This window comes from Cryptomeria japonica, chromosome 4 (assembly GCF_030272615.1).
Source record: "Cryptomeria japonica chromosome 4, Sugi_1.0, whole genome shotgun sequence".
Lineage (NCBI taxonomy): Eukaryota > Viridiplantae > Streptophyta > Pinopsida > Cupressales > Cupressaceae > Cryptomeria > Cryptomeria japonica.
Genome location: NC_081408.1, coordinates 133,288,124 through 133,296,713, shown reverse-complemented (window position 1 = coordinate 133,296,713; position 8,590 = coordinate 133,288,124). Strand labels below are relative to the sequence as shown.

General features: G+C 35.1%; 1 pseudogene; it reads left to right on the top strand.

Moving 5' to 3' along the window:
- The first annotated feature begins 3,926 nt into the window (after nt 1–3,926).
- Nucleotides 3,927–8,360, top strand: LOC131855971 (putative disease resistance protein At5g47280; annotated as a pseudogene).
- The last annotated feature ends 230 nt before the right edge of the window (nt 8,361–8,590 follow it).

Below are 8,590 nucleotides of genomic sequence, written 5' to 3'. Positions count from 1 at the left end.
AAAAGTACTCAACAAAAAAATTACAAAAAAATACACATCTTCTAGTGCTCACTCTTAACTATCTTTCTGCCGAAGGATTTGTCAAAATACTAAATCTAAATATGACTTTTTGATGCGCATGTCGGACACTATGTTATGTTTTTTAGAAAAAATCAGGGTTAGTTTTTTGTGCGTGAAGGATTTGACCCCCTTAATCTTATCCAATTTTGAAAAAGTTTAGTAGTTTGGAAACTAGATTTAGAGTACTACAATATTTGTTGTTTGATTATCTTCATATCTTGAGTGGATGACTTTCAAATTTTGCCTCCAAGTTCAGGTTCACCTGATTTTAGAAAAAAAGTGTCCACTTATACCCCCCTTTTTGACCACCATCTTTGTGCACTTACCCCAAGGTGCAACTTTTTTGCACTAAAAACTATTAAAGCTCACCACTAAAGCATTATCAATAAGGCAAAAAGAGGGAAATACAATCTAATGAATAATTTTTAACACTTGGGTGCCCTTGACTCAATGGCAAAATTTGGAACCTTAAAGTTGTAAATAAAATGATAAAAAATAAAGAAAATGTAACAAGAGTAGGAAGGCTCTATTTTTTCCACACCATGTACATTAAGGAGAGACATAAAAGTGATAAAAGAAGAACAATTATGCAAGGATACCTTCCTAGATAGTATCCCAATGAGTCTACAAGGTCATTGGAGGGTTTTACCTCTTGCAATTTCTAATATAAGGAAACATATAAACACTTTGTCAGAATTCCCACTATTTAATAAGTCTATTTATTTAGTCATATTTTTAAGTTATGATAGTTTAGTGTTAATTATGTGTTCATATTATTGAATTTTAGAGAAATGTAAAATATGACTAAATAAATAAATCTTTTAAATGAAAAACTATTTATTAATATTTTCAAACTTATTTTAACTATATCTACACCTTTTATGAATTATGATATCATATTTAATTTCTTTTTTATTTATTATTGCACTCTTTTTTAAAGTCTAGTTTTTACTTTCTTTAACTTATTTATAATCCAATTCACTTTCACTGATCTTGGACTTACATGATTAAATCCAAAAACTGTGATAGCCTATAAAAATTTCGTTCTTACAAAGAACAAACTTATAAAACGAATTACTATAAAAATTTGAAAATCATTCCAAAATTAAGAGCGCACTAATACAAGCTTATACATTGGACAGAACAATGGAAGTATATAAGATTAAGCTAGCGATAGATCAATAGATCAAGGTGTACGTGATAAACTGGAGAAACTAAAACATCAGAGAGCAGCAAAAGCTGCATTGGATCTACAGAATCGGCTTGCTGATGGCGATAGGAAGAAGAAAGAGACTGATGGGAGGTGTGCAGGGGAAATCACAGATGTTTTTGAATGGCTAACAGAAGTTGTACAGAGGATATTCCGCCACTACTCAGAAAAGCATCTGGAGAAGAAGGAACTGGGCTGGATATTCAGGATGTGTTGAAGAGATTCGCGTTTGATAATTTGTACGTTCTCAAAGTGGCATTTGGCACGGACATAGCTTGCATCATTATCTCGTTTCATATTTCTCGCTGTCGATTTGAATGGGAATGCAACTTTTGGGTGTGTTTTATTTTGATTTTGATTTGGGCGGGCGTTTAGTTCTCAGGCGGGAGGAGACAAATTTGAAAAGAACATAATTGTGTGATTGACTGTCCACACTTGAGACCATTACCGTACTGACAAATGCTGTGAAAATGGTTTCTGGACGGGATTTAGTCGATTCTGCATAGACATAATGCCATCGATGCATACACTAAATTATTATGATAATGATAAAAGGTCAACAGTAGGCGGATGAATTATATGGTTGGGGCCCATCTAATTGGTCAATACTTAGTGTTTGCTGATTAAGTTCTGTTGGCAATATCAGAAATTGAACTGCTTAAATAGTCAAAACTTAGTAGTGCTGTTCACAATATCCCTTTGGAATCAGAAATTGACTTATACAACAGAATTATACGAGATACCAAAACTATTTTATTTGTCAACGAAAACATATCTCCTTACAACTGCAACTGCCGTAATGACTGAAAAGTATCTAATTATATGGAGGTTTGAAGCCAATAGATTCTTGAGCTCGAGAAAAGAGTTAAAGAAGATACATAGCCCGAAATCAGTAGCTTTCAATGCTGATTTCTCCTCATTATAAAGAGAAAACTTTGAGCCTTGTGACACATCTGAACGACTTCAACAATGGTGTGAGACTGAGTAGTAACAGATACAGAGCCATAGCCTATACTTATAGAAGTAGCATCCGTTAAATGCCCAACACTCATTCCCATCGCGTGCTTTCAGATTCTGATTCGATTTCTCGGACCTTCCTTCTATACTTTTCTTGAGGACAACTTCTCGCTTCCGGCATTTAAAATCTAACTTAATTTGTTTTCCAACGTGAAAAATTTCATTACCAGCCTGATAAATTCTTACTTCGACTAGACAATGCCCACACTAAATAGTCTACGTCTACGGAATATCTATATTTTTTATACAATTTTTTTTCAATTAAATATAAAAATTTAAATATAATTATATATGTTAAAAAATTATAAAATAATTTTTAATTTTTTTTTAATTTTAAAAATAAAATAAAAGTAAAATACTTTCAAAGTAAAATAAAATAAAGTTTTCAAAATAAAATAATTATTAATTTAATAAAAATATTTTTTAATAAATAGAAATATAATAAATAATTTTATTTATTTTTTGATAAAAGTAAATAGAACCACTAAATTATATTAAATTTTAAAAGTTTTTTACAGTGTCTGGTTCAAAAAGCACTGAAGGGAAAAAACCAGTAAGAAAACCCTTCAGTATTGCTTAAGAAACACAAGCCTATTCTACCCAATACAAAATGCCCATTGGCATAGTACATCAGAAAACCCATCCCAATTGCATAAGCCACATTAGATATAAAGGAAGTCGCCAATAGAAGCCAAAGGATGCATAGCCGCCAAAAAACCCCAGCCTGAACCACCCCTGTCTATGAAACACAATTCTCCAAGCCATTTGTTAGAATGATACCACATTGTAGAAAGGAAACCATAATCAGAGACCTTGTTAAAATAAACATTGTGAACAACCATAGCAGAACCCAAATGAGGAGAAAGAGAGAATGTTGAAGTCCTCGTGGAGCCAAAATAAATCCAATCCACAAAGCGAACCAAGAAAAAAACAACAAAAGGAGGAGCCAATTCAGATACCAATTAATCTGTAGATTCCAAGAACTGAAGGACAACCATCAGCTACCAACCCAAACCAAGAGCTTCCGAATGAAACAGAACATTTTGGCAGGTAATACGTAGTGAACAAAAATGAGAGAGACATAAAAACTCACCACAGAACTACCATATATAGCATTCATTTGAAAGAGCCATATCAAAATATTATGGCAGCAGATTGATGCTACGAAACCATAGTTCTCATTGCAAACCCAGAAATGAAAAAAACTAACACGTCAGTGTAATCATCAATGAATGACCGAACAAGGGGAACGCATGAGCGAAGATACCCAAGACATCCCTCCCAATTTAACCGAACATGATTAACACATAAAAACAAATCACCAAGAAATGATTACAAGGAAGTGCCCGCGTAGAACAACAAACCATAATCTGCAATGAGTACTTCAAAAAGATACTCAAAGCACCGATATACCATGTTATGAGTGTTAAGATAACAGGCCAGCAAATATAATAAATAAATTATTTTTAATAAATAATTAATATATATATATAAAAGACTGCAGAAATGGGTATGACACCCCTATAAATTGCAGCTGCCCTTTTAAACTGACTTAGCATGACACGTCATCTGGTGCCAGGTAGACTTGTGGAGAACATCTCTCTGTTTCTCTATATAAACGTCATAAGCTTTACTACTCGTAGGCTGAAATATCTTGTCTATCATCTAAGGCAGAAAATCATCCTTTCAAAAAATTATCAATCTGCGATTCTTTGAGAATAGTGCTGACTTCATTCAAGAATTCTAGTGAGCGTTAATTTTGTTCAAGTGAAGCGGAATCCTGGCTAAGAACTTGAGTACGCAGGCACGTTTCAAACTGGAGAACAGGAAAAAGTAAGTAGGCTGTAAAGATAGAGCTTTTTATTACTCTCGTAGATATATGCATGATGCACATTTTCAATTGCAAGACTCTCAGCGTCAGAGCCGCTGCCCAGCTGAAGATATTAACCCCACTCATTCAGGAACTTTATGTTTCGGATCTGAATTTGCCCAAGGATAAGCAAAATCCCATCTTTCATGAGTTCTACTATACACTTGTAAGAGGTGCCGAACTCGTGAAAAAATGCGAAAATATTGGTACTTTCAACCTGCTTTTCAATTATAGGTATGCTATGCAGATTCTCAAGTTTGAAAAGGATGTTAATGGCTTCCTGGGCTTAATTCCTGCCCACATAATGCTTGATACCAGAGCTGTTTTAGAAGAACTGAAAACAAATTACCCACCCGAGTCTGCTGATATAAGCAGGGGACTGAATGATTTCATCTTCAAACAAGGTTCCATGCTAACAAATGACCCTTCCCAAAATACCATGATGCATCAACAAATGGTTTTAGAAGATTTGTTTGACTCTAATGATATTGAAGGAGATTCTGCAAGCTATGATCATGGTAATGGCTATGGAAAATCTCAAATTTTCGTTGGTCTGGAGAAATCCATTGGGGATTTGAAGGAGCTTTTGTTCAACAATGAAGTGTCTGTCGTTGGAGTTCAGTGTATGGGAGGAGGCGGTAAAACGACGTTGGCCTTGGCTCTCTGCAACGATACTCAAATAAAAGGTCAAAGGGGCTACTCTGCAATTTGGGTCATGTTTTTCTATTTTAAGTTTTCATTTGAAAGGCGCTCTGTGCAATTTCTAAGGCTTCTTCCTTCAATGCCAACATAATACAAGATTTTGGGTGCTTTTTCATGCCCTTTTCTGAGAAGATGAGACGAACTTTTAGCATCCTCATAAGCCAAATGTTTTTTTTGGGGATAGTAGTTCTGAAATGAGCTCTAAACTTCTTAAAACTTATTTTGGTTATGACTCTACGTTTGGATTTCCTATAGTAGATGATAAATATAAATCTGTCTGATTTACAATTTTATGTAACAATTGTCATTCTCTGTTTTATTTAGATAGGACTCTGCAAATCTCTGGTCATAAGGTGTTTTTGCATGGCTCTATGTACTAATTACTGGTTTTAGTTTACAGTAGGCAGTTTCCTTTAGTTTGTTTTTTCTTGTATGTTAAAGAATTTATAGAATAAACAGATTTGGTTTATTGTGAATATCAGGTTATTTTGGAAACAACATATGTTTCATCACAGTTTCACAGTCCCCAAATCTCAAAGGCATTTTAGAGATCATGTGGGAAAAAATAGTTGGGGGGAAGAAACCTGAATTGCAAAGGTGGAAGATGCACATATACAGCTTCAGCAGCAACTTTCAAGGCAGTCTATGCCAACTTTGGTGATTTTGGATGATGTCTGGACCAGAGTAAGCCTGGAAAACTTGCTATTTGAAGGCGCAGGGTACAAAACTCTCATCACAACTAGAGACAGTTCCATTATACCATGAAACCTCTCTGTTCGACTGTATCAATTACCGTTGCTGGACCAGGAAGATGCTCTGTCACTTTTCTGCTTCTGGGCATTCGGACAGACGTCAATTCCATGCACTGCAGATGCAAATCTAGTGAAGGAGGTGTTTGTTCTTCTCTGAGCTCTTTACTGTTTTGTGAGTTGGATGAAATCTGTAATACTTCTAAATATGCCAAATTTTTATTTTTATTTTTTATATCTGGGATTTTTGCTACAGCAAAATTAATCCTCTTGAATTTTTTCTGGATAAGGCAGGAGGAAATAACGAGTGTGCTGGCAAGAATAAAACATATAATTAATCATTATGGAGAATTTTTTTTTCATAAAATCAAATTTTAAGTGATTTAATATCAATTAATTAAATAAAAAAACTTAGAGATCCAAATTTTTGATCTCTTGAGTCAGCTCACTTGTCTCAACTGTTGTATTAGGTAGTTCAGATCTGGGTTGGAGTCTTGATTTATCCGCAGTGTGAATGAGTTTATATTGCATATCACTTGAAGGATTATAAAAGCAGAAGACATAAATAATTTATCTATTTTCTCTAACTACAATGACCTCTTGAATGTTTTTCCATTCTGAGTTACAGGTGCAAGCAGAATGTAAAGGTTTGCCATTAGCTCTTAAGGTGATTGCAAGCTCGTTGCATGGGGAACCTCCTGTAGTCTGGGAGATTGCAAAGAATAAGCTTTCCAAAGGGGAACCAATATCAGATTATCACAAAGAAGGTCTTTACAAATGTCTGGAGACTAGTATTGAGTTGTTAGATGACGTGGTGAGAGAATGTTTCTTAGACTTGGGGTCATTTCCAGAGGACACAAAGATCTGTGCTAATGCTCTGCTAGATATTTGGGTTTATGTTCGGAATCTGGAATGGCAGTATGCCTTTGTCATCCTGTTGGAACTTGCAAGCAGAAATCTGTTGAATTTAACAAGCAATCCAGGGTAATTGTCTATCATTTTATGATATATTATGTTTCCACAGTTTATGTTAAATATACCGGAGAGCTTTTAGATTTAATTGTGTTTTTCTTTTCGGAATCAATAGTTCATAGTGAACAAGAAAATAGAAAGAGATGAATAAAAAAAGAAACATAATTAAACCCAAAGAAACATAATTAAATCCAGTAGCTCTCAAACGCATCTTTTTATTTACAGAATTTGTGTTTCACCCTTTTTATTTTTAACATTATTGACATGGTGGTTGTACTTTTCAGGAGTGGAGCTGCAATTTCTCATGGGAGCATCTCTGAGCTGTACTTTTCTCAGCACGATGTAATGAGAGATTTGGCCTCGTATTTGGGATGCCAGGGCGATTTAGTCCATAGGAAGAGGTTACTTATGCCCAGAAAGGAGCTTAACTTGCCAGGGTCATGGGCGCTTTGTGATCCACAGTTCGATGCTCAAATTGCCTCTATTAACACAGGTGGGTTTCAAGATTTCTCACATATGGGGTCTGAAATTTAGGCCATATGTTTTAATAGATCTTAAAATTTCTGTACAAAAATTTGCATCTAGCTTGAGTGTAATTATTTGATGTTAAATTTACAGACCCAATTTTCAGGCTGTATTATGTGCATGACTGACATAATAATAAATAGTAAGAGAATTGAAGCTTAAATTGTCTTATCAGTTGTCCTTATAACCCAAACATGTAGTGGCCATTTCCTATATTTCCTAATTAAATTTCATTTTCTGATTTGTACGTGCAGGCCCTATGGGGGAAAATCAGTGGTACGACATGAATTTACCGGAAGCAGAGGCTCTGATATTACTCTTTACTGCGAGTGAATATTATCTCCCTCCATTTTTGAAATCCATGAAGAAATTGAAATTTCTCATGGTATACAATTATGGCACAAAGAGAGCAACTGTGAAAGGTTTAGAAACCCTATCTTCCCTCACTCAACTCAAAAGTGTCCGCTTGGAGAAGGTGATTGCAACAGCTGTACTAAAACAGAGAAAAGCACTGCAGAACTTGGAGAAGCTATCTTTAAGCTTATGTGAAGGGTTCAAAAATTCCTCCGCATTCAACAATACCAAGCTGCATGATTTTAACATGGACCACTGCAGTGATTTAGAGGAGTTGCCCCCAAATATCTGCTATATGCCTTCTGCTCATATGTGGTCTATTACCAACTGCCATCAGGTTCAAAAGTTACCATATGACCTTGGAAATCTGAGCTCTTTGAGAGTGTTAAGGCTGTCAGCACTGCCAGGACTAAAAGAGCTGCCATCATCAATTGGAAACCTTGGGTGGTTGGAATATCTGGGCATTTCAGTATGTGTGGGTCTGAAAGAACTTCCAGAGGAAATAGGCCAACTGAAGAATTTAACTGAGTTAGATATGAGAGAGTGTTCTCGTTTAAGAGGCTGCCTAGAAGTGTTTTGGGACTGACTTCCCTGAAACATGTTATCTGCGATGAGAAGATTGGGAAACAGTGGTTGAAGGCCAAAGGAATTTCTATCCCAGAGCTCAGAGTTGAAATTGTGGAAGTACAATTCAGTTTGGATTGGCTTGATCATTGACTCACATCTTGGTAAAACATCAAATTCCATTTCTTTATTTTGTCTTTTAATTAGAACAGATTTATAAGGTGGAAACACCTATTCACTCATTAAATTTAATATATTTATTCTGATATATATATCAAATGTACAATCTGATAACTGCATATACAATATAGGCAACTCTGGTTTGAGTAAATTTTCACTCAAATGCTCACTTCAGTAAACCTATTTTTTTTAATTATTGTTTCTTTTTTTTGCTGTGGGTGCAGAGCAAACGTTTGTCCATCCCAAAGTCAGTTTGATTCTGTTTTTTTGTGTAGCTTGGAATGTGTAGCAGTGGGGTTCCTTGATCACTTGGACATTTGCCCTGAAGTTATATTAGTATGGAAGTTTGAATTGTCTACAGGTTAATTAAACTTCTCCTGAACATCA